The sequence below is a fragment of the Oryctolagus cuniculus genome, chromosome 6 (assembly GCF_051225735.1).
Source record: "Oryctolagus cuniculus isolate XC-2025 breed Fujian yellow rabbit chromosome 6, ASM5122573v1, whole genome shotgun sequence".
Lineage (NCBI taxonomy): Eukaryota > Metazoa > Chordata > Mammalia > Lagomorpha > Leporidae > Oryctolagus > Oryctolagus cuniculus.
Window position 1 is genome coordinate 106,497,070 of NC_142872.1, and position 26,206 is coordinate 106,523,275.

The window sequence follows — 26,206 nt, forward strand, 5'->3', positions numbered from 1 at the left end:
CTAATCCTCCGCCTTGCAGCACGGGCACACTGGGTTCTAGTCCCGGTCGGGTCACCGAATTCTGTCCTGGTTGCCCCCCTTCCAGGCCAGCTCTCTGCTGTGGCCAGGGAGTGCAATGGAGGATGGCCCAAGTACTTGGGCCCTGCACCCCATGGGAGACCAGGAGAGGCACCTGGCTCCTGGCTTCAGATCAGTGCGGTGTGGCGGCCGCAGCGCGCCGGCCATGGCAGCCATTGCAGGGTGAACCAACAGCAAAGGAAGACCTTTCTCTCTGTCTCTCTCTCTCTCTCTCATTGTCCACTCTGCCTGTCAAAAAAAAAAAGTCCTTGTGAAGAGGATGAAAAGATAGGCTATAGACAGGGAGAAAATATTTGCAGGTCACATATCTGACAAGGAACTGCTATCCAGAAAATATAAAGAACTCTCAAAATCTGACAGGAAGAGAACCCTGAACAATCCAATTAGGAAGTGACTTGAAAAGACATTTTGCTGAAGAGAGTATACAGATGACAAGCACATGGAAAGATGTAGAAGATCACTAACCATCAGGGAAATGCAAATTAAAACCCCAGCGAGATACTGCTATACATCTACCAGAATGTCTACAGGAAAAAATAGTGACAACACCAAATGCTGGCAGGAAGAGTGTAGAAAAACTCGATCACTCATACACGGATGGCTGTGTGAAATGGTACCAGCCACTCTGCAAAACAGTTTGGCAGTTTTTTAAAAAACTAAACATATAACTACCAGAGGATTCAGTGATTTTACTCTTTGGCATCTATCCCAGAGAAGGGAAAACTTATGTTCACATAAAAACCTGTACATAAATGTTCATAGCAGTTTCATCTGCAATAGGCCCAAATTGGAAACAGTTCAGATATCCTTCAATGAGCAAATGGTTAAACAGACTGTGGAATGTATGATAGAACTCATCAATTCAAACGAATGAACTATTGATACTTGCAAACACTAGAGTGATTCTCCAAGGCACTGTGCTGATTGAAAAAGCCAATCTCTAAGGGTTATACACTGTATGATTACATTTATATATTCTTTTTTTCTAAAGATGTATTTGTTTATTAAAAAGGCAGAGTTACAGAGAGAGGGGAAGAGACAGAGAGAGGAAAGCCACTCCCCAAATGGCTGCAATGTCCAGAGCTGGGCCAGACCAAAGTCAGGAGCCTAGAACCCCATTCAGGTCTTCCCCATGGGTGGCAGGGGCCCAAGTCTCTAGATCACCTTCTGTTGCTTTCCTTGACACATTGGCAGGAAGGTGTATTGAAAGTGGAGCAGCTGGGACTCAAACTGGCACTCATACGAGATGGTAACATCATAGGCAGTGGCTTAACCATGGAGCTACAGTGCCAGCCCCTATATAATATTCTTGAAATGAAAAATAATTTAGAAAGGAAGAAAAGACGAGTAATTGCTCATGGTTAGGATGAGAGATGGGTGTGGTTACGAAAGGGCAACAAGATGGAACTCTGTACATCTCGACTACAGGAATGAATACACATAAAATTAAATCATATAAAACTAAATACGGGGGCTGGCACTGTGGCATAGTGGGTAAAGCTGCCACCTGCCGTGCCAGCATCCCATATGGGCGCGGTTCAAGACTTGGCTGCTCTTCATCCCATCCAGCCTGGGAAAGCAGAAGATGGCCCAGGTGCTTGGGCCCCTGTACCCACATGGGAGACCATGATGAAGCTCCTGGCTTCGGATTGGCCCCACTCCAACCATTGTGGCCAATTGGGGAGTGAACCAGTGGATGGAAGACCTCTCTCTCTGCCTCTGCCTCTCTGTAACTGCCTTTCAAGTAAATAAATCAATCTTAAAAAAAAGAAAAAGAAAAAAGAAAAAGCTAACCAAATACAGGGGCCAGCACTGTGGTGCAGTGCCGGCATCTCATATTGGTGCTGGTTTGGGTCCCAGCTGCTCTACTTCCCATCCAGCTCCCTGCTAGTTACCTGGGGAAGCAGTGGAAGATGGCCCAAGTGCTTGGGCTCCTGTATTCATGTGGGAGACCCAGAAGAAACTTGTGGTTCCTGGCTTCAACCTGCCCCAGCCCTGGCCATTGTGGCCAGCTGGGTAGTGAATCAGTGGATGAAGATCTCCTTCTGTGTCTCTCCCTCTCTCTCTCTGTAACTCTGTCTTTCAAATAAATAAAGTAAATCTTAAAAAATAAATAAAAATTGCTGATCCCATGCTCCCCAGCATGAAATTCTACAATCCCAGCACTGTGACACCCAGGACCCTGTCCTTCTCCATGACTTCCTTGAATGACAAAGGGGATCAGCAAGGTGGCAGGGTCAGGTTCACTTCCCTGGAAACGCACCATCCTCTACACATGGTCCCATCTTCTTATCCCACATGGCACCTTCCCACCCTGTGCCAGAGATTTAATTCCATCCCTTTGAAATGGTGCACTTTTCTTTCTTTAAGATTTATGTACTTATTTGAAAGTGAGAGTTACACAGAGAGAGAGAGAAGGAGAGGCAGAGAGAGAGAGAGAGAGAGAGAGAGAGGTCTTCCATCTGCTGGTTCACTCCCCAATTGGCTGCAATGGGCGGAGCTGTGATGATCCAAAGCCAGGAGCCAGGAGCTTCTTCCAGGTCTCCCACGTGGGTGCAAGGGCCCAAGGACTTGGACCATCTTCTACTGCTTTCCCAGGCCATAGCAGAGAGCTGGATCAGAAGTGGAGCAGCCAGGACTCAAACTGGCACCCATATGGGATACTGGCACTACAGGCAGCAGCTTTACCTGCTACACCACAGCGCCGGCCCCAAGAAATGGTGCAGTTTCTACACAAATCTTGGAGAAGCTCTTGGTAGATGTGATAAATCCCTGAACACTAAGGGTCTACTTCACTGATGTCTCCATGTGGATGGGACAACATTTTTCTCTGGCTTAAATTGGAGAGACCTTGCTCCAGAAAGGCCTTCAATGCCATAAACAACAAATCATTGAGGAAGTAAATGAGGTGGTGGTCCCACAGGACGAGAGACAATTCAGAGAGAGTGAGGTATAATTCTAAAGTAAATGTGAAAAATAAATTTCAAAAAATATGTTTAAAAAAAAACCCTATATTTATCAGATTAAAAACACTAAGAATGAAGAAGGCCATGTTGTAGAGCTCTGAAGTGTTACCATTGTGACTACTGTGCCATCATTCATTTACAGCGACTTGAATTGTGTGGAAAGTCTTACACGTCTGGTCATTGTAGCTAACATCAGGCCAAAAGGGAGGGAGGTGATGAGGCCCAGGAAGGTTCCTGGGCAATGGGAAGGGACACCCAAGCACCGGAGAGCCCCACTGATAATAAACTCTCAGGCACAGAGGACATAAGCTGCAGGCTGCATGAGTCAGGGGGAAAGTTGCACAGGGGCCACCCCAAATCAATTCCAACAGCCCGATGGCCAACTTGGAGTTTCAGGACATCTGCAACTGAAAAGAAAGTTCAAAAATGAGTCAAGTATCCAGATTCTTTCGAGTGGGATGGAATATCACACTTGAGATGGAGTGGGAGGTGATGGAACTACCAGGAATGAGGATGCCAAGGGAGACTCAAGAAACCCCCACACACAAAATCATACTGGGTACCTGAAAACACAAGAAAAAGCTCTAAGACTAAAACCCCATCTAATTTGCTTCACAATAATTCACCATTTTGTCCACTTCTCTCTCTCTTGGGAAATGTACTTTTAAAGGATTTGTTTCATGGCATAGGAAGGGGCTTTAAAAAGTTCATGGAAAATGGAATTATGTGATTAGTGTATTTTGGTGCAAAAAATTTGAGATCTGGGGCAGGTGTTTGGCATAGCAATTAAGCTACAGCTTGGGGCACCCGCATCCCATATTGGAATGCCTGGGTTTAAATCTTGACACAACTTCCAATTCCAGCTTTCTGCTCATGTGCACCCTGGGAGGCATAAGGTGATGGCTCAAGTACCTGGGTGCCTGTTACCCACATGGAAGACCCAAACTGAGTTCCTGGCTCCTGGCTTCAGCTTGATCCAGTGGCTGCTGTGGGCATTTGGGTAGTGAATCACAGATGGAAGATTTCTCTTTCTCTCTCTCTCTCAAGTAAAATGAAAATAAGTAAATATTTTTAAAATCAAAATTCTTACATTCCGGTATATGTGAGTGAAGACACAAACCATGTCAATGTTTAGATATTTTACACAAAGTTGCCACTGCCTCTTTCTCCTCCTCTTCCTGCTTTTTATACTTTTGTCTTTCCACACACATGAAAAAAAAAAAGTCACTCAAACGTCACTTAAATTTCTAAACATTTTGTAAAATTTTAAGTAGACTTATGCCCTCAGTGCACACCCCTGGTCTGTGTGCAGTCTTCCTAAGGGGCAGTCTGAGCGCCAGTGCCCCCTTCTCCATCAGGCTGTGAGCAGTCACATACCCGTAACAAGGGTTCAGTCAACAATGGGCCACATTTACGACTGTGGTCCCAAAGGATTATATTGCCTAGTGACGCCATAGCCATCTTGGTTTGTGTAAGTACAGTCTATGATGTTTGCACAGTGAGGAAACCACCGAAGGACACGTTTCTCACATTGCTGCATGATGCAGGACAGGATTTGCTTCCTCCTGCAACCCCTTCACCCGTTTCAGTGGAGAACAGTGTGGGCCTCCCCTCAGCACCACCTCTGCATTAAATTACTGTAGCTCCTGTAGCACAGTAGGATCCAAAAAGAAAAACCATCTCGGCTAAAAGAGAAACTGAATGAAAAAGTACCCAGAAGGATTGATAATCAGCCGTTGCAATCATTAGCTCTTTTGGTTGTGTGATTTGCAAGGCATGTAGCAAAGTGCCAGGGGAAGGCATTCCTGGCCTCATGATTTTGTCATGAGTATGGCTATTTCTAGAAGATATTACAGAATTATTTTGCCTAGGCTAGCAGTGCCAAAGGTGGACAATGGTCTACCAAAGGCAGTGCAATCCAACAGGCTCCTTGAACAGTCTTTATATTCTCACACCAAACAAGCGAATGTGTCTCACTGTAGACGGCAAAAGTAGTCCCCTGTCCCAAGGTGACATGAGCTCACAGCTGACAGCGTCTCACTAAAATCTGTTGGGGGGATACCTAAAACCATGAATCATACAAAAACTATGAAATATAGACATAGACGGGCTATAAACAAACTCAAACTTAGAGAAAATGTAGAAGTATGATACAAGAAGTGTTTTTCCTTAACCTCTTGAGAGTAAGTAGCTGACATTTTATGCTCCATTAGACTAAAATAATTTGTATATTTCTTACAAATGGAGATATTCTCCTACATAACCACCACATAACCATCAAAGTCAGGAAATTAATACTGATGACTTAACTATGAAAAACATCCTAGACTCCATTCAAGCTCCTCCAATTGTCCCAGTGGTGTACTTTGTAAGGAAAACGGTGGAGCTGGATCCACAGCTTGGGATGCACATGATCCATTTCGTGGTCATGGCTTCTTGGTTTTTAAGCTGAACCTCCCTCAGTCTTTCCTTGACCTTCGTAACCATGACACTTTTGATGTTTACAGTTGTTTGGTAGAATGTCCTTCAGTTTGGGGCTGTCTGATACTTCCTCATGATTAGGTTCAGGTTATGCCTCTCAGCCAGGAATAGCACAGAACTGACGCTAAGTTCTATGTCCTATGCCATGTTCCTTCCTGTGTGTCCTAATCTAGTTACAGATACTTGAATTTGTACCATTACTGGTGACATTAACTTCGATCATTTATTTGTGTTTTGCCACTATAAAATGATTCCTTTCCCCCTTTGCAGTTAATAAACATTTTGTAAGAAGATATTTGAGTTTATATATATATACCCCATTCCTCATGAAACTATTAATTCTTCACCTATATTTATGTGAAGTCATGGTTTCCTTTTTTATTCAATGTGTCACATGTTACTATGATTGTTTGATTCTCAAATTCCCCCAGATTTTTCCAGAGGCAGCCTGTGCAAGCTGGCCCCCATGTTCTCATCAATCTCAATTTCCAGCTCAACAAGAGGCTTGAGGGTCATCTTATGCCTCGGTTTTTTGTTTGTTTGTTTGTTTTTTTCTTTGGACTGGCAGAGTCAGACAGTGAGAGAGACAGAGAGAAAGGTCTTCCTTTTTCTGTTGGTTCACTCCCCAAGTGGCTGCTATGGCCAGTGCCTTGCGGCCGGCGTGCTGTGCTGATCTGAAGCCAGGAGCCAGGTGACTCCTCCTGGTCTCTCATACGGGTACAAGGCCCAAGGACCCAGGCCATCCTCCACTGCACTCCCAGGCCACAGCAGAGAGCTGGACTGGAAGAGGAGCAACCAAGACAGAACTGGAGCCCCAACCAGGACTAGAACCCGGAGTGCCGGCGCTATAGGCAGAGGATTAGCCAAGTGAGCCGCGGCGCCAGCCCTTATGCTTTCTTTACACAAGTACCAAAGTCAACAAATTCTCCAAGGATCTCAGAAAAATGGTGCTTAGAAACCAAGATCTGAATGCTAGAAGTGCCTAATGCTGTTAGAGCACCACTGTATATAGACCCTTTAACTGAACAAGCCTGGGAATATATGTTTTGGGATATATACATATCTAAAACCATGAGTTCTTATCCCTGTCTCCAAATCCCATCCGATCCAATACCATTATCCTCAGTATTTTCTTACTCTGTCAATCTCTCTACATGGAACCATTCTCTCACAGCTGACATAGTCACCTCCATTCTCTATGGATGACTTCTTCAACCCAGCTGCCTCCAAACCAGCAGCCCCTGTGCATGGACATGCACTTCATCTTGCTTAGGCCCTGATACGTACCTGGACCACTGAAGATCTATGCTTCCTGCCATGCCAAGTACAACTTTGTATGGTTCTACCTAATAGCTTTTGGATTAAGTTATCTAGGAAAGTAAGGGCAAAAAAGAGAGCATAAACTATGAAGCATTAAACAATTTTAGCAATGTGGCAATAATAAATTATTTTTATTTTATTTGAGAGAGAGAAAGAGAGACAGACATTGAGAGAGATCTTCCATCCACCAGTTTACATTCCAAGTGTCCACAACAACCAGATCTGGGCCAGGCCCAAGCCAGAAGCCAGGAATTCAATCATTGTCTTCCACAAGGGTGGCAGGGACCCAAGTACTCAAGCTGTCACGTGCTATCTTCCCAGGGCACACATTAGCATGAAGTTGAAGTCAGAAGTGGAGCCAAGACCTGAACCTGAGCACTCTGATATGGCATTCAAGCCTATCAAGCAGTGTCTTCACTGCTGTAACCTTAAAGGATTTAGATAGTTATCCTACCGTGGCCTTGTAAAGACAGAAGTTTAACATTCTGGCATGTGCTCTTACTACTTGTAAGTTTTCTACTTAATCAATTTTCATTATCTTCTAAATAATCCTTTATGATACCTTTTAAGGTTGTTTTTCATTTAGATTTATTTATTTATATATATAAATATATTTACATTTGGGCCAGTGCTATGGCATAGTGGGTAAAGCTGTTGCCTGCAATGCCAGCATCTCATGTGGGCGCCAGTTCGAGTGCTGGCGGCTCCACTTCCGATCCAGCTCTCTGCTATGCCCTGGGAAAGCAGTAGAAAGTGACCCAAGTCCTTGGGCCCCTGCACCTGTGTGGGAGACCCGAAAGAAGCTCCTGGCTTCGGATCGGCACAGCTCAGGCTGTTGTGGCCATCTGGGGACTGAACCAGATGATGGAAGACCTCTCTCTCTCTCTCACCCCTTCTCTCTTAGCCTCTGCCTTTTCTGTAACTCTGCTTTTCAAATAAATAAATAAATCTTTAAAAAATTTATATTCTTCAGTTTTACTACAAAGTATATACATGTAGTTTTTTAAAAAAAATCTTACTCACTACTCAGAAATATATTCTTTCTTCCACTTGAAATCTTAAAAAAAATCTCGGTCATTATCTCTTTGAGTAGTTCCTCACTGCCATTCCTTCATTTCTTTTCTGGAACTCCTACAACATGCATTTTGAGGCAGATTGGCAGTTTAGTCCTAACATCTATTAGCTACTTTAAAAAAAATTTTTTTAATATTTTATTTTGGGGGCCAGCACTGTAGTACAGCAGGTTAAAGCCCCAGCCTGCAGCACTGGCAACCCATTTGGGCGCCAGTTTGAGTCCCAGCTCTCTGCTATGTCCTGGGAAATCAGCAGAAGATGGCCCAAGTCCTTGAGCCCCTGCATCTGCACGGCAGACCCGGAAGAAGCTCTGGCATTTGCAGCCATTTGGGGAGTGAACCAGTAGATGGAAGACCTATTCCCCCACCCCACCCCGCCCCGCCCTGTCTAACTATGGCTTTCAAAGCAATAAAATAAATCTCAAAAAAAAAAAAAAATCACAGATTTCAAGTCTCCATCCCTGATGAAATCCGACCACTCCCAAATCCCCTCAACTTTGTATTCATAGCTCTTCCTTTCAAGTGAGTTAATCCCATCACCCACCCAGCTGAGTTCTCTGGGGGTCACCTCATCCCGGTGCACTGACTGCAGACCTGGCGGCAGTAGGTTGTTAAAGTCTTGAAACTCCAAGCACGATTTGAAGTTGATAATAGTTACATAGTTAGACACGGGAAATAATCTTAGCGCAAGTAGATGTTTAACAGATTTCCCTTTCGCTGTCTTTAATGAGGAAAGCTTCTGGGAAGTGTCAAACCTAGAAGAGGCACCTTAACTTACATCACTTAGACAGCAGAAGCACAATCACCGCAAATAAGGCAGCCCACAACCATCATTTCTGTTTCCTTCTAGGGCCACTTCAAGCGACGTGGATTAATTGTGCTGCTGTCAACCACTGCCGTGGACAGCTCCAAAGCCTGAGGGGTGCACAAAGGAGAGCAGAAATACTTTCCAAGAGCTGACATCAGGCTCAAGAAGTGAAACAGGCAAGTGCAACATGATGTTGAGTAGTTATTTTTAAGTGACCATTAATTATAAATAATTACAGAGAAGCCAAGAAAAGGGGGAAACCTGAAAGCAGGAAAAGCAGCACAGACCAGCGGCTGCCTTGACTGAAGGACCACCAGGAGCAGCTCACCAGCGTGGTGTTCTCAGAATCCACACTTTACAGAAGAAAGGGAAAGTTAAAGACCTTGTAGGACACAGTGGGTTATACCACACCTGCTAGGCAAGCACCCACATCCGTGACAGTTGGATCCCAGACACTCCGCTTCCCATCTACCTCCCTGCTAACATGCCTGGGAAAGCAGCAGAAAAATGCGCCTGCTACCCACATGGGAGACACAGATGAAGCTCCTGGCTTCTGGCTTCGGTCTGGCCAAGCCTTGGCTGTTGTGGCCATCTGGGGAGAGAATCAGCAGGTGGAAGATCTCTTTCTGTCTCTCTCTCCCTCTCTCTCTCTCTCTCTGTAACTCTTTGAAAAAAGAAAAAAAAAAAAAAAGGCTGCTGCCTGCAATGCTGGCATCCCACATGGGCGTCAGTTCATGCCCTAGCTGCTCCACTTCTGATCCAGCTCCCTGCTAATGTGCCTGGGAAAGCAGAAGAAGATCCAAGTCCTTGGGCCCCTGCACCCACATGGGAGACCCAGGAGCGCTGGGTTCCTGGCTTCAGCATGGCCCAACCCTGGCCGTTGAGGAGGCCATCTGGAGAGTGAAGCAGTGGATGGAAGATCTCTCTCTTTCTCTGTAACTCTGACTTTCAAATAAATAAGTAAATCTTTTTAAAAATAAATAAAAACTCCAAAAGATAGGTTTGGAATGTTTTCATTGTAAAGAAATGTTAAATGAGGAGACAGATGTATTTACCCTGACTGGAAATTATGCACTGTATAAATGGGAACATCCTTAGTTCTCCATCTAGGTACAAAAAAAAAAAAAAAAAAGAAAAGAAAAAGCTTATCTAAGATAACATCGCTGATAAAAAAAAAAGGGAGGGGGGAGCTACTCCACCCAGGATGGGCAAGGATTTGGGGTCAAGCAATCTAGAGGGGGTGTAGAGGGAACAAAGGCCCTCAGAGAGCCCCAGGCTGAGGGAGGGAAAGGGTGTTGGGAAGGAAAGGGGTGGGGCCGACTGGAGCTGTGAGGAGGAGGGGCTGGGGAGTCCCTGTAAGCTCTGCCCTTTAGAGTTGATGGGGTGGGGAGTGCTTCTCTTTTCCTGCAGCTTTTTTACAGATTCAGAGTCTCAAGACCCACTGGGGCATGGAACGGTCTCTGCAACCAGCCACAATGTCAAAAAAAAAAAAAAATACACCATAATGGATATTTACCCATCTTTGGGGAGGCTGCCTAGACCAACAGTACACACAGATATTAGCAGGATGGTCACAGTGGGACAGAAGTGCTACACATGCGACAAAGAGGCCAACAATAGAACTGGCGTGGGGGAAGTAATTCTAGGTGGGGAGTTTTGTGTACATGACTGTTGGTCAAACAAGGCGTCTTTCAGCCACTGTTATCCACACACATCGAAAACCTGAATCTCAGGGACTTTTTCAGATGAAATTCATGGAGTGAAATATACACATTACAGTTCACAGCCATACAAAACTACGAAAGGATCGGATACAGTCTTTCCTCTCACAAAATTATCTATGAAGCATGGGCCCTTGATTAAAAAAGCATATAGAGGGACTTCAAAGTCAGAAGGGAATTTTCAGAGAGAAGGAAATACTTTTTGGATACATGTTGAAAGACTTCAGAGAATGACTCTGTGACAAAGCAATGTTTTCATAACAAAATGCAAGCACACAGTTTGAGAACTACTGGCTTCCCCAGAATATCTGTTAGTGAAGGCTGTGCTGTCAAAGGAGGAGGCCCACAGACTCCAGGAAACTCAACCTGGACCTGAAAGAAAGTATATTCCTAAAGCAGAGCATCTGGGATGGAGGGTAGCAGGAGAGATCCCAGCGAGTGGAATTATGAGTGAACCAAACAGATGCTCTCACCTCTTCTTCCTTTTTAAAATTAGTTCTTGCATCCCAAGCCTGCTGGCTTTCACTTTCATTTATTTACTTACTTATTTATATCTTTGAAAGAGAGCTAGAGCTAGAGACAGAGATCCTCCATTTACTGGTTCATTGCCTAAATAGCTACAACAGTTGGAGCTGGACCAAGGCTGAAGCCAGGAGCCCGGGACCCAGTTTAGGTTTCCCACCTGGGTGGCAGGGATCCAAGCACGTGAGCTGCCACCCACAGCCTCTCATGATGCAGGAAGCTAGATCCAGAAGCAGAGCTGGGACTTGAACCCAGGCACTTCGCCATGGTGTCGCTTGTTTGCTGCGCCAAACATCCTCCCCTCATTCTTTCTTTTGTTAAAATAATAAAAATTATAACAGGATCAAATATTATCGAAAATAGGAATCATTATATTTATGGCTGAAGAGACTGAAGCTTCAGGAGCCCCTCCCTGCATATTGACATGGCCCCAATTTAAGGTCCTACAAGGGTCCCCAGGCAATGCCTTTTTTTTTTTTTTTTAAAGATTTGTTTATTTGAAAGGCAGAGTGAAAGAAAGAGAGAGAGAGAGAGAGAAGAAGATCTTCCATCTTCTGGTTCACTCCCTAAATGGTTGCAATGGCCAGAGCTGGGCCAGACTGAAGCCAGCAGCTTCCTCTGGGTCTCCCACTTGGGTGCAGGGACCCAAGCACTTGGGCTATTCTCTGCTGCCTTCCCAGGTGCATTAGCAGGGAGCTGGATTCTGAGTGGAGAAGCCCGGACATGAGCCAGCCTCCAGGCAATATATTCTTAAGGCCACATGTTTTTGAAAACAGGCTGGGGGTGGGGAGGGAGAGAGAGAGATGAGATACTTGAATTCTATTTATTAAAGAGCCCTTCCCTCTCCCCACCCACATTATATTCAGTTTCAGGGTCCAAACCCTGGATTATCTTGATTAAATGCCTTCCTTGTACCACACATGACATTAAATGCTGGGGACACAAAAAACGAATTAGACACACCCCCTGTTAGGGAGAAGCATAATGTAGAAAAGACGCAAGAACAACAAATGGCGCTGAGATACCTGCTCAACTGGGGATAGTGTCACAGGAGGACAGCCCCAAAGGATGCCTTTTGTTGTGTGGCTGTTAACCTAGTTATTAAAGTACGGAATTTATTTTCTTTCTTTTACTAACTGGTGGTACAGTTCAATGACACAGGAATGTAGGAACAGTTAATAATCTCTATAGACATCCTTATGGCACCCAGGTCCAGAGAAATGCCACTTGCGTCATGGAGCTGCTCACCCCAAGCTCCTCTGCAGTCATATGGCATTTTGCAGCACTTACACGACACTTAATATAGGAACCTGGGACTTTTCAGGAGACTTGAAAGCATCAAAGCTACTCGGATCACTACAAATAATCCGTAAGTGTCAAATACTAGGGGATCTCCAACACATTCATGGAAAATGGGCATGAGAAAAAACCATGCATGGGTTTCAAAACGATTTGGGATCAGAAAAAACTCACCTTTCAATTCCATTTCTTCAAGAACTTTCTCAAGTGCTCTCCTAAGAGGGCATTAGAAGATAGGAATGGACAAAACAGGGACAGGAGCGTGGGGGCCTGGAGTTCCAGGTCTAGAAGGATAGATTCTTGCAGGTGGTTTTCCAGCAGACTGCTCACTTACACAAGCACCGCGTGAGAGTGGCCCTCGTGTGGGGAGTTGGAACTGGTCTGGTGCAGCTAGAAGGGCTCCCGGAGAAGCTGGGAATGACAAGCTGGGAATGACAGGCCACAGAGGCCCAGGTCCTGGAAGTCACAGGGGGCTGAAAAGTTAAGGATCAGGCGTGAGTGCGATAGGGAAGAATCAGAGCACTTCTTAACAGATGTGGGTATGGCAGTGGGAAGGATTAGAAGGAGCCTCAGAAGAGTGGGCGTTGGTGTGGTGATTAAGATGCTGCTTGGGGCCAGTGCCGTGGCTCACTAGGCTAATCCTCCGCCTGCGGTGCTGGCACACTGGGTTCTAGTCCTGGTCGGGGCGCCGGATTCTGTCCTGGTCGCTCCTCTTCCTGTCCAGCTCTCTGTTGTGGCCCAGGAAGGCAGTGGAAGATGGCCCAAGTCCTTGGGCCCTGCACCCACATGGGAGACCAGGAGAAGCACCTGGCTCCTGGCTTTGGATCAGCGCGGTGCGACGGCCGCAGCGTGCCGCCGGAGCAGCCGTTGGGGGGGTGAACCAACGGTAAAGGAAGACCTTTCTCTCTGTCTCTCTCTCTCTCACTGTCCACTCTGCCTGTCAAAAAAAAAAAAAAAAAAAAAAAAAAAGATGCTGCTTGGGACACCTGCATCCTATATTGGAGTGCCTGGGCTTGGGCCCGGCTCTGCTTCTGATTCCAGCTTCACCACTAGCTAATGAGTATCATAGGAGGCAGCAGGTGATGGGTTAAGTGTTGAGTCCCTGCCACCCAGACCCAGACTGAGTTCCTACCTCCTGCCTTCCACTTGGCCCAACACTGGCTACTGTGGGCATTTAGTGAGCGAACCAGCAGATGGAAGATCTTCCTTTCTCTCTAACACATAAAAATCAAAAAGATAAAATAAAAATCCATTGGATTAAAGACATTTGTTTTAATGAACAAGCCTCGCATTACTTCAAGGTCAGATAGAGATTAATAGTAGCCAAAGGTAATGAGAACCCAAGAGGAAGACCAGCTGGCTTGGGGTAAAAGACGGCAAGTTTGGGATGGGCTTCACTGCCTGTGAGATGTTAGTGGTCCCCAGAGCAGCAGCACTGCATCACCTAGAACTGCAGGGCAGAAATGCAGGGCAGCTACACACCTGCTGAATCAAATCTACACCTGTTTAGAAAAAAAAAAATCCATCTCCAACTTAGCTCCAAACTGCTGAGGAAATCCCCACATTGCCTGGGCCCAGGAGGTCACATTTCTAGGATTTCACATTTGCTCTGTGGATGTGGTTCACGCAAAGGAGTCACAGAAAAAAAAAGAAAAAGAAATTTACAAAGCTGTGTGGGATTCTGCCTATAAAATCCACCAGAGCCACAGGCCACCTGCGGAGTGTGTGGACAGCTGTGTCACGGCCAAGGCTGTGCCTCGTCTACTCCGCAGTCAGCTGAATCACCAACTTCTCTCTGTAGAGCAGTGAGAGTAACGACAAAGCAGAAATTACTTGCAGGAGACTCAATGAACTTGCTAAGTTGTAAGAATTTACCCAGAAATAATAGGTGAGAATTTGGGTATAACACCCTAATTATAAAATGAGTATCTCCTTCCAAATTCTCCATGCTTATAAATTCCAATGTTTTCGTATTAATTGCCTAAGTTAGTTCCTCAAGTTCACAAAACAGACATCTGTAAGAAATCATTTCCTGATCTCACCTGAAGAAATAATCATAGCTATAACATTCTCTAGTACACAGCTTATACAAAATGCATTACAAAAATCACTTGCTGTTCTTTGTTCTTTGACTTCTCTGTTGTTAAGATTTTTGTCTGGGGCTGGTGCCGTGGCTCACTTGGCTAATCCTCCACCTGCGGCACCGGCACCCCGGGTTCTAGTCCTGGTTGGGGCGCCGGTTCTGTCCCAGTTGCCCCTCTTCCAGTCCAGCTCTCTGCTGTGGCCTGGGAAGGCAGTGGAGGATGGCCCAAGTCCTTGGGCCCTGCATCCGCATGGGAGACCAGGAGGAGGCACCTGGCTCCTGGCTTTGGATCGGTGCCGTACGCTGGCCATGGTGGCCATTTGGGGGGTGAACCAATGGGAAAGGAAGACCTTTCTCTCTGTCTCTCTAACTCTGTCAAATTAAAAAAAATTAATAAAAAAATTTAAAAAAAAGATTTTGTCTGATAATATAATATTACCTTTCTGATGCTTCAATATAATTTCATGTCAGTTGACTGTGTTGGAAACTGGTTTCCCTCTAACTGAAATAAGGCATGTCACATAATGTGTAACCAAGTAAGGCCTACATTACAACATGCTAATATTATGATCATAGATGCCCACATGAGTGGCTATTGTGGTAACATTTTATTACTCAATTCTTCTGAGCACCTGCTATGTGTCAGGAATTTGGTTAGGCACTTTCCACATATAAACTATTAATATCTTAAAATCTCAGTTTCTGCAGTTCTCTGGATACTCAAATTTACCTGGAATCCTCTCAAGTGTTCTTCATTTGTAGGATGTGAAATAGCAATATTTTACCAATGGAGTTGATTTTAGGAGAGTCTATAAATGAAATACCGTAGTTCCCTAAACCGCTGAAATCACGATCAGAATTATCAGGATGAACTACCGTTTTTGTAGGTCAAGCCAATCAGTTATTGGTCAGATATTGTCAATTTCACACAGTTTAGCCTCTACTGCAATTAGGTCATCTCTTCCCAGTCAGCCCTCTGCTGTGGCCGGACAGCCAAGGGTGTACCCGAAAGTTCTTGTTTACTCTCACGGAGCCACTGTGCCGAGTAGAAGCATCTCCGATGCTCTTGATTCACACTTTCCTAACGATAACTCTGTAACTGGACTGCCAAGAACGAACTTCAGCTCTGTGATGAGCCATTGGTTACAGTGCCCTTGTCTGATGCTTGCTCCCATCATCAGGGAAAAGTTGACAGATAGTGTGGCACAGTGGAAATCAACCCCATGGGAAAACATTTCTTGTTCATTTCCTTAGCAGACTAGAAACGCACATGTGATTTCTCAGCTTACTGATTACACCTTCTTTGAACTGAAACTCTGAGGTCCTAAAATACCAAGACTTAAGGGGAAATGGCTACCCCCTTGTTTAAAATCTGTTGCCAAAAAGGAGCTGAACTGACATAAATAAGAAACAAATTATGTTGATGTTCAAAATGTCTGATTTTATGCAATCAAATTCTGAATGCATGGTCAATTCAAGCCTCTTGCCTGAGAGCTAATTTTTTTTTTATCATGGTGGTATAACAGTATGAAAAACTCCTCCAACATTTTATGGGAAAAAGATTGTCATCTGGGAGTTTTTTAGGAGTTAATATATTCTCACACATCACATTTTAAATGATTTTTATAAAACCTCAAATAGTCAGACAAGGGCCAGCAAAATCATCCAACTGGATTATTTCCAAGTTCAAAAAACATTGCAAGAATGAACAGGAAATTAAAAGTGGGTGCCATGGATTACTGACTGTATTACTACAATGCCTGAAAAATACACAGTGCTAGACATCTAACAAATACTCAAAAAACGTTAACAACCATTGGGATTCCTACTAACACCACTATTATCATTAACATTAACAATGGTATCAGCTATGTAGAATCATCCTTCAGATCATGGTTTCGTTAATTTTATCTCTGTGTAGTCTCAAAAAGTGTCAATTTGGTGACAGATGACAGATTTCTTTAGTCAGGTCCAGAGAGTTAAGGTGCTTTGTTTTGCAATAAGTTATAAAAAGGAAGCACGCACGCAATGCCTTACCTTATACACCTTACACGGCGCTATCGGAAGCTCTCACAGAATTCACAGAGCAGTGGCGTCTAAAAACCTGCATTTGAGAGTGGGCTGTGTTGCAGTTATCCAGGCAGAAGTCGCTTCTAGTCCACAGGCTTGAATTTCCTCATATGCAGACAGGGCTAATCACGGCAGCAATTCTAACAGCTAACATTTAGAGTATGAGGCTTCCCATGTGCCGGGGCACCTCCTAAGACCTGTGCGTTCTTTAACTCGGTTACTAACACTTTGTCTAATGTCTGGTATTCGCTCAGAAAGAGGAGGTTGCTCTGGCCACCCTCTGCCTTCCACTGCTCCCTCTTGCCTGCCAGGAATCTGCCACCTGCAGATCAGTTCCCCGGGCCACTCTGGACCCCTTCCTCCCAGTGGGGTTCAGACAGAGGAAGGCCCCAGCAAGACAGAAGGGAAAAGGAGGAGGAGAAGCTGAGGTTGTGTCACCCCCATCCCTTCCTGCATTTAGCAACCCTGTTCTAATTTGTCTTTGGGAAGGGGAGAGTGGGGGCGGGGGGTCCCCTGGCTAAACCTCTCACCTGACAGCTTCTTTTCCGCAGCTCCTCCTCCCACTGGGCTTGGAAAACACTAGGTTCTGCTTCTGCCTCTTCCTGCCCTGCCTGGTAATGACTTCCTGCTGTTGCTAGTTTGTTGGTACCTAAACATTCCTCTCCCCTAACCACATCTCTGTTAAGTAGTTCCCTCATTAACAAATCTTGATTTGAACCCTGAGAGCTGACTCTTAGAGGAAACACTCTTAGGGGGAGCTGACTCTTCAAGCGATTTACTCTTCTAACATTTCATTCAGTTTAGCACAGTATAAGAGTATCTCACATACAGTTTTGTGTTGTTTTAAAAATGACTTGGTTTGTTGGGAAATATGACCTTGCATTTCAATGGTTTCAGCAAATTAACAGATTTGTTTCTAATTTGAACTCGTTCACTTTTTTTTTTTTTTTTTAAACAAATCTCTTTCACTTAGTTCACACTTCAGGAAAAGGATAATTGGCATTTGATTTAGTTTTGGAATTCAACAAATTAGCCTGGGATATCCCAATTAAATGGTTTATGGTTTGGTTTGATTCAGGTTCAAGTCTAAAACCCTGCAATACTGGAAAAGGCGAGTAGGAATAATTAGTTTCTCTGCATGAAACTAATGCACATTGTATCTATGAGGATGCATCCCAGAATGGAGGAAACTCAAGGTTATCCTGGAAATAAAACGGCTCTCACTTAAGTGAGTGATCATCAGCCACTGGATTTCTTGCAATGTATGGTTTGGCTTCCTAAACAAAATCAGTAATAAAACAGGCACAACTGTTTTCTAAGTGTTCTTAGGTCTGTCTCTCTTTACTGAAAATTCCCTTTCTAATGAGATCAGTGACTCTCAAAGCATGGGCCTCAGACTGTCACCTGAAATTAGTCAGAAATTTAAATCTCAGCTTCATCCCAGGTCTACTGCATTAGAGATTCTGGAAGGCTCATCTCAGGAATCTGCGGCTTAAACAAGCCCTCCAGGTGATCCTGATTGCATGGTAAAATTTGAGAACCACTGAATTAGATCATATGTTTTTGAAGTCAAATCCTATCTAATATTTCTGTTTCGGAATTGGACTCCACTCAAAGATCATGCCGATATTATTAATTTCCTGTGTCAGTGACAAGATAACAGGGCAATTGACAGCATGCCCAAAAAGACAGAAGCGATGGAGCCAAGTGTTTGAATTCAAGTAATCAAACTCCAGAGCGAAGATTCCTACCCACTAAGCTAGAATGCACCACGGAAGGCCACACAGAGCCGAGATTCGAAAGCAACAAGAAACTCTGGAGCAGAATTTGAAAAATCATATTCATAAACACTTCTTGACCATCAAGCATCCTGACTCTGAGGATGGAGTACCTATTTACAAAAAGACACATTTGCTTCATTATTTTCACTCAGTAGGAAAGGCCAAAATGTAATTTCACTAATACACCTCTAAATGTTGAAGCCCTGATTACACTTGTAACTAAAGAAGTTTCCATGTTTATTGCTATGGAAAACCAGCTTCTTTGCTTAATGAAAACCAGCAAAGCTGCACACGCTGAGTGCAGCTAGAGTCTGTGATAAAGCACTGGACACCTCGCTCTAAGCATTCCAAATGTGTCTCATTGTATCTTTCGGCTTTCCATTTCTTTCTCCAGGACAATAGGTCTGTTTCAGTTATGTATTTTTTCTTCCTGGAGCCAGCTCTCCCAGCTTCCGGTGAAAAGCACAAAATAGATGAGAAAAGCAAAACTGGGGGTGGGTGGGGGTTGATTTCTAATCTAGGGATTCCCTTAGTCGGAAGCAAACGATGTTTCCCAACACAGGCACATCTTTAATCTCTCCCTGAATAATGTATAATGGTTTAGAGGAAGATTTAATAAAAGATCCCTATGTTCCAAAGCCAGTAATTTGGGAGTTATACTAGTTCCTCCCTCTCTCGCCCCAAACACAATCTGTCACCAAGCCCTCTGAGTCTGGATGCCAAGCCGTTCCCAAACCTGTCTTTTCCTTCTCACTCTCATCACAACTGCCTCAATGGAGGTCCCAGGCTCTTAATGGGACTTCCTTTTGCCTTTCTGTCCTGAAAACTCTAAAGACTTTTCTTTCTTTCTTCTTTTTCTTTTTAAAATAAGATTATTTATCTGTTGTGAAAGGCAGAGTTAGAGAAAAAAAGAAAGATCTTCCATCAGCTGGTTCACCCCCAAGATGGAGGCAACGGCCAGGGCTGGGCCAAGCTGAAGCCAAGAGCTTCTTCTAGGTCTTCCACATAGGTGGCAGGGGCCCAAACACTTGGATCATCTTGCATTGCTTTTCCCAGGCCAACAGGGAAATACATCGTATTCCTTCAAAACCTTTTCCAAAGGCCACCTCCTCCAGTGAGATTTCTTAGCTCCCTGAGCTAGAATTTCTCCATCCTTGTACATAGCTGTGCCTTGTACATCATCTCATAACCCATCACAGTTATTTTAGCTATTTACTTATATGTCTTGTTCAGGTTGGATTTCCCAACATTTCCATACAATGTCTGACACAAAATAGATCTGTGTGATTTATGGTAGTCTTTAGCTATGTTACTTGATATTAAACATGGCTATGACTTGAAAGTTTTTCTAATCTCTCATAAAAATGTTCTCAAAAGCCTACAGTTGAATGCTGTTACATTATGACCTTGCTAACCTATAGCATTTGCTCATTCTTTTTACTTATGGAGTAAGAGCAAAAATTATTTCAACCACCATAACAATCTTCTTTCTAGTACTGATTTTTCATCAGTAGAACATATAGGAATCAGAGAAAAGTCAGCTGACCACCATTTGTCTTATTCTGCTTGAATTACAGAATTTTGGGTGTCCAGGCTAGATGTGTCTAGATGTGTCCAGGAAACTTGATTTTGAAGATGCTCCCAAACTGACCAATTATGGGGGCCATCGCTGAGGTGTAGTGGGCTAAGCTTCCGCCTGTGGTGCTGGCATCCTATATGGCACCGGTTCATGTCCTGGCTGCTCCTCTCCCAATCCAGCTCTCTGCTATGGCCTGGAAGAGCAGTAGAAGATGGCCCAAGTACTCGAGACCTTGCACCCAGCAGAAGTTCCTAGTTCCTGGCTTTGAATCGTCCTGGCTCTGGCAGTTGCAGCCATTTGGGGAGTGAACCAGCGGTTGGGAAGAGTTATCCCTGTCTGTGACTCTACCTCTCAAATAAATAAATATTTTTTTTTAAAAAAAGGCATAATCGTTAACCTCAACAGTCAATGTATAAAATCTTGAGATATAAAACCAAAATCCAGTATATTTTCTGATAGTAAAAGAGACTTGGACAAAGACCTTACCTTTCCACTCCTGCCTAAGCAGAAGGTAAAATTAGAAATCAGGGGGTTATTTGTTGAGTGTGGACTTGGAGCAGAGGGAAACTGCTAGTCATTTCTTCCTGCCTAGAAAAAAAGCCCCCAGAAGTGATCCTGCCCTTGTTGGAACGGGGTCACTTATTCCCCAGACTTGGATGCACCATGTTTGGCAGAGTGACGGTCTCCTTTCCTGATGGTTCAAGAGGAGCACTACCGAGTGTCTTTTTAAGGGATGTAGATTTGGTCACTCCCCCTGCCTAGACCTGCCTTCTGCTACAATTTTTTTTTTTTTTTATTCAGACAGGGCATAATCAACAGCAACCCAAGAGTAAGTGATTCTTGGACTTTTCTAACTGCTTTTGTTGCTTGGCCTTTTGTCTTGGCCTGGCTTTGTTGTCCTAGATAAGATTTTCACTTCCTCTTCATCACCTTACAGGTGCACCAGGTAATAAGACAGTCACTCTGATAAGATTTGGACAACTGAAGTATTCTGGGGTATCCAATTACAGTCTGTGTCATCTACAGAAGACAGGTCTCAATTGCTCTCACTCTCTTTTAAAGAAACAAACAAAAAAATAAATTCAAAATTTTAATTTATTTTTTAGGCAGAGAGAGAGAAATCTCCTATCCACTGACTCACACCCCACATGTGAGTTGTGGCAGAACAAGGATGGAAAAAGGGAACTCAATCCAGGTCTCCCATGTGGGTGACACGGACCCAACTATTTAAGTCATCACCGGCTGCCTCCCAGGGTGCGCCTTTGCAGGAAGCTGGAATCAGGAGTAGAGCTGGAACTTGAACTCAGGTGCTTTGATATGGGATGCAGGCATCTCAAGCGATGCCTTAACCACTGTGCCAAATGCCTGCCCTCGTCCTACCTATTTTTATCCTTCCTGATTTTCTTGTTGGAGAATAACATTCTCAGAGTACCTAACAGTAGTTAGTCTTGACAAGTATAGTCCCAAGACATTTTTTTTTTTTTGAAAAAGAAAAGGGGAACTTAAACATGAGCCGAATGCTTCTCATACTGATGCTTCAGCACGCTTGTCTTCTGCCTCCACCTCTGAGCTGAGGCTGGGGCATGACCTTCAGAAGGCTCAGCTTGGTAGAAGAGTTATTCATTACTGGAGGCTGGAAGAAGAGGCCCTGTTCATATCCAGGGCTTTCCACGGCTGCCAAGGCTCAGAGGAGTGTGCCCAGGTATCCTCTCTGTTACACAGGGATTGGCTTCTTTTTTTTTTATTCTATTTGTGGGATGCCTGACTTCATGTCCGAGGCTGGCTGCAATTATTCAGGGATAAAAAACACTGGGCTCTGATCCACCACACAGATATAAAATCAATGTTCACCTCTAAGAAGACACTACTTGATGTATTTTTGAAGGTTTTTAATCCTGACTGCTGCATTCTAGGCACACTTCTGAAATGTGATTCTAATTATTATATAATACAAAAAAAAAAAAAAGCTAAGCCTCTTTCAGTACATGAGTCACAACATTTGCTACCCACATACAACTTTTAAAATTATCTTTATATAATACTAGCATGTTCTGGTGCTTAACTATACTATAGTTGGCCACTCAGAAACATTAAATGAAACTTGGAATTGTGACGGTCATTTGTTTTGTGACCTCTATCTTCAATAGCTTTGCTCAGCCCTCCAGCTGGACTCCTGATTCTGCCTCCTTCTCAGCATGGAGTCCTTGGGCAGATAGTGCATTTGCACTAGCAACCATACACAGAACCCCGCAAAGAACCAAGCCTTGTTTTCAAGACACTTAACAATTTTGCAGAACAAACACACTGACACAAGGGCATTGCCAAAAGTTTGTGGAAAACTGGAAGTGTAAGTGAAGTTCACTTTGGCGCTAAAAAATTTTGAAGTCCATGCATAGTTGTTTCATAATATGCATTTTCCACAAACTTTTGGAAATCCCTCGAATATAAGAAATGAATAGTACAATAAATAGAATAAATTGCTATAAAGTCATTAGATTTGGAAGATATTAGGATACATGGATTTAAAGTCAATAAAAATGGATGGGGCAGATAATACTTACATGTAAGGAATGGGCGGTGGGATAGTTCAGTGGTCATGGGACAGGCAGTGGGGACAGATAGGGCTGGGCTCACATCCCAGCTCCCCCATCCTCCCACCCCCACTCCCAAATGCAATGTTACGTGACCATGCCCCTTGAATCTTGGGCATTTCCTATCTAAGTCTATTTCCTTGTCTGTAAAATTAGGTTAATACCTTAGTGTTGATTGAGATGACTGAATGTTATAAATCACATGAAGCACTGAGCACAATGCCTAGTCGTAACGACAGCTCAACAAAGAAAGAGTTGTGCTTTAGAATGCCAGTGCTTGCTATTTATCCAAAGTGCTTTCAGAAATATCATCTTATTTGATCTGGGCACCCATCCTGTAGTGAAGATGAGGAATGCAGTATATACCTTTTGCATCTCCCTTGTGTGTGCACCCCCCTCCCCTGACATACACACACCTTCCAGGGCCAGGCAGAGACACAGAGAGTGGAAAGTTCAAGTTCACGATAGAGTTGGCACAGAAAGTGCCCTAAAACTCTGGTCTTTTTTCCATTCTACCTCAGTGAGGAGGAAGCCCAGGCTTAAATTAAGCATTCCCAGGGCCACAGAGAGTGACAGCACGTGAACAAATAGCCTCAGAAAACCTTACAGAAAGCCTGAAAGATTCCAGGAGCTACTTGAGCCTCCAGGGAAAAGTGGCCTTTGGGTGAGGTAAAGGGTTGGTACTTAGCCCTGCTCAGGGGAAAGCTCATTTGAGGTGAACCATTTATTTATTTATTTTCTTACTTACTTATTTATTTGAAAGGCAGAGTTATATATAGAGGGATCTTCCAACCACTAGTTCACTCCCCAAATGGCCACAATGGCCAAGGGCTGGGCCAGGCTAAAACCAGGAGCCAGGAGCTTCTTCTGGGTCTCCCACATGGGTGCAGGGGCCCAATCACTTGGGCATCCTCTGCTGCTTTCCCAGGTGCATTAGCAGGCAGCTGGATCGGAAGTGGAGCAGTTGGTAATGGAACCGGTGCCCATACGGGATGCCAGTGTCACATGCAGCAGTTTTGCCTGCTATGCCACAGTGCCAGCCCCCTGAAGTGAATTCTAAGAAGAATGGATTCTAAGCCTCCAGGATTCTAATCAGAAGTGCCTGAGAAGAGTAGAGATATTGCAACTTCTTCAGTGACCTGGGGATATTATCCACTCACAGAACTGTAATAAAAATTAACTTGGGCAAAAATGCAGAAAGGAATTTGCACATGGAGCTGTTTCAGAATCTGGGATCTAGGGGTGAGGGAATCAGAAGGATAATGCACCTCCATTCTCCTTCCCTTCGATTACAGCCCACCGCCAAGTGTGCCAGGTGTTTTTACTTTCTTACATTTCCTGATTTTATACTAATGAGGGATTCGTTTGGGTTCATAGGCAACTGCTTTGAGATGCACAAATTTCTGAAATTTACTTATCTGCCAGTCATTTAGAGATCAATGTATGGGTTAATCAGATTGCTTTCCTGACTTTCACTTTATTTTGTTTTTAATTTGGCATCTACAATTTTTCTTTATTTTCATTTTATTTGAAAGGAAGAGAGACAGAGAAAGATTGTCCATTCTCTGGTTCATTTCCCCAAATGCCTCCAACAGCCAACGCGAGGCCAGGCCAGTGCCAGGAATCTGGAACTCAATCCAGGTCTCCCACATGGGTGGCAAGGAGCCACAACCTTGAGCTATCATCTGCTGCCTTCCCAGGATGCACATTAGGAAGAAACTGGTTTGGAAATGGAAAAGCTGGGACTCAAACCAAGTATTCAAATGGGATGCAGGTATCCCAAGTAGTGACTGAACTACTATACCACATAGCTATCTCCTAACTTTACTATTTTTTTAAAACACTCATCTATTTATTTTTTTATTTTTTTAGAGATTTATTTTATTTTATTATTTGAAAGTCAGAGTTACATAGAGAGAGGAGAGGCAGAGAGAAAGAGGTCTTCCATCCACTGGTTCACTCCCCAATTGGCCACAACGGCCAGAACTGCGCTGATCTGAAGCCAGGAGCCAGGTGCTTCTTCCAGGTCTCCCATGCAGGTGCAGGGGCCCAAGAACTTGGGCCATCCTTTGCTTTCCCAGGCCATAGCAGAGATCTGGATAGGAAGTGGAGCAGCCGGGTCTTGAACCGGCGCCCATATGGGATGCCGGCACTTCAGCCCCGCTGCGCCACAGTGCTGGCCCCTCATCTATTTTTTTTGACATTGATTTATTTTGTGAGAGAAAGAGAGAGAGAGAGAGAGAGAGAGAGAGAGAGACAGAATCTGTTTGCTGGTTTTTTCCCCAAATGGCTGCAACAGTCAGGTCTGGGCCAGGCCAATGCCAGGAGCCAGGAATTGCATCCTGATCTCTCAGCATCTGAGCCGTCTTCTGCTGCCTTCCCAAGCACATTAATAGGAAGCTGGATCAGAAGCAGAGTAGGCCAGCACCACGGCTCACTAAGCTAATCCTCCACCTGCAGCGCCGGCACCCAGGGTTCTAGTCCCGGTTGGAATACCAGATTCTGTCCCGGTTGCTCCTCTTCCAGTCCAGCTCTCTGCTGTGGCCCAGGAGGGCAGTGGAGGATGGCCCAGGTCCTTGGGCCCTGCACCCGCATGAGAGACCAAGTGAAGTACCTGGCTCCTGGCTTCGGATTGGCGCAGCGCACCGGCTGTAGTGGCCACTTGGGGAGTGAACCAACGGAAAAAGGAAGACCTTTCTCTCTGTCTCTCTCTCACTGTCTAACTCTGCATGTCAAGAAAAAAAAAAAAGGGCAGAGAAATCAGTACTTGGATACGGGATGCCAGTGTTGCCAGTGTTGGTTTAACCCTCCATGCTATAACACTGGCCCCTAACTTTTAAATTTAAAAAATTTGAGAGACAGATAAGACAGAACTTTCATCTGCTAATTCAGTTCCCAAATGCCTAGTGCTGAAGCTGGGACCCAGGATATCAGTCTAGGTCTCCTATGTGGGTGGCAAGGACCCAGCTACTTAGCCATCACTGCTGCCTCCCAGGGTCTGCATTAGTGTGGAGCTACAGGCAGGAGCTGGAGCTGGGTGCGGAAGCCAAGCACTCTCACTTGGGACACGGCCGTCTCATTCGGCATCTGAACTTATAAGCTATTTCCTAACTTTCGAGTGATGCTGAAGGATGCAGAATCATTTTGGCAGGAAGAGTAGGGAGGTAATCCAAGGGTAAAGAGCAGTTTGAGGAGTACGAAAATTGTGTTCAGTCAATTATAGGGTGCCCAGGTAACTGACAACACAAGACTTTCAGGGTAGAGCTGTCGAAGAGGAGACTTTAGGGTCCCAAAATGAGTACATGGCAAAATAGTTTTCCAGGATTATACTTGCACCCAGAGAACATGTGGACCTTTTTCATAAGGATACCCTCAGTCTTCCTGTGACCGTGACTTATGATATCACATAGTTTTACTTGACTAATGGTAAAACAGACATTGATGGGTTGACCTCAGTGGCTACATTGTTTTCATTGGAAAATGCTTCTGGAACTTTTTTATTTTTTTATTTTTTTAATTGAACAGTTTTTGAGAGGGAAGTAGCAAGAAAGGGGGAAAGAAAGAGGGAGACTGAGATCTTCCATCCGCTATTCCCCAGATGTGACATCCTGGTCTCCCACACAGGTGGCATGGGCCCAGGTACTTGTGCCATCTGCTGCTTTCCCAGGAACATTAGCAGGAAACTGGGTCAGAATGGGGGGCAGGCAGGATTCCAATTGGCACTCCAATATGGGATGCTGTCATTGCAAGAGGTGGCTTAATCTGCTATGCCACAATGCCAGCCCCAGGACCTTTATGTTTTCAAGGTTTCTCTTTTTATTTATTTTCATTTTA

At 44.4% G+C, this 26,206-nt stretch overlaps 1 long non-coding RNA gene across 13 annotated transcripts in view; it reads right to left on the minus strand.

Moving 5' to 3' along the window:
* The window catches only part of LOC127490727 (uncharacterized), a 42,942-nt gene extending 25,826 nt beyond the window's left edge, over window positions 1-17,116 (minus strand). For 2 of the 13 annotated variants that reach the window (XR_016235767.1, XR_016235766.1), the window contains exons 1-2: window positions 16,952-17,112; window positions 16,389-16,455 (exon numbers count right to left, since the gene is read on the minus strand). This is a non-coding gene — a long non-coding RNA (uncharacterized LOC127490727). Of the gene's footprint in view, window positions 1-3,074; window positions 3,452-8,696; window positions 8,834-9,250; window positions 9,319-11,555; window positions 11,747-12,442; window positions 12,742-13,400; window positions 13,483-16,388; window positions 16,456-16,951 lie in introns of those variants that run through there. The other 11 variants (XR_016235763.1, XR_016235764.1, XR_016235761.1 and 8 more) reach the window with 10 other exon arrangements.
* Window positions 17,117-26,206: the final 9,090 nt, after the last annotated feature.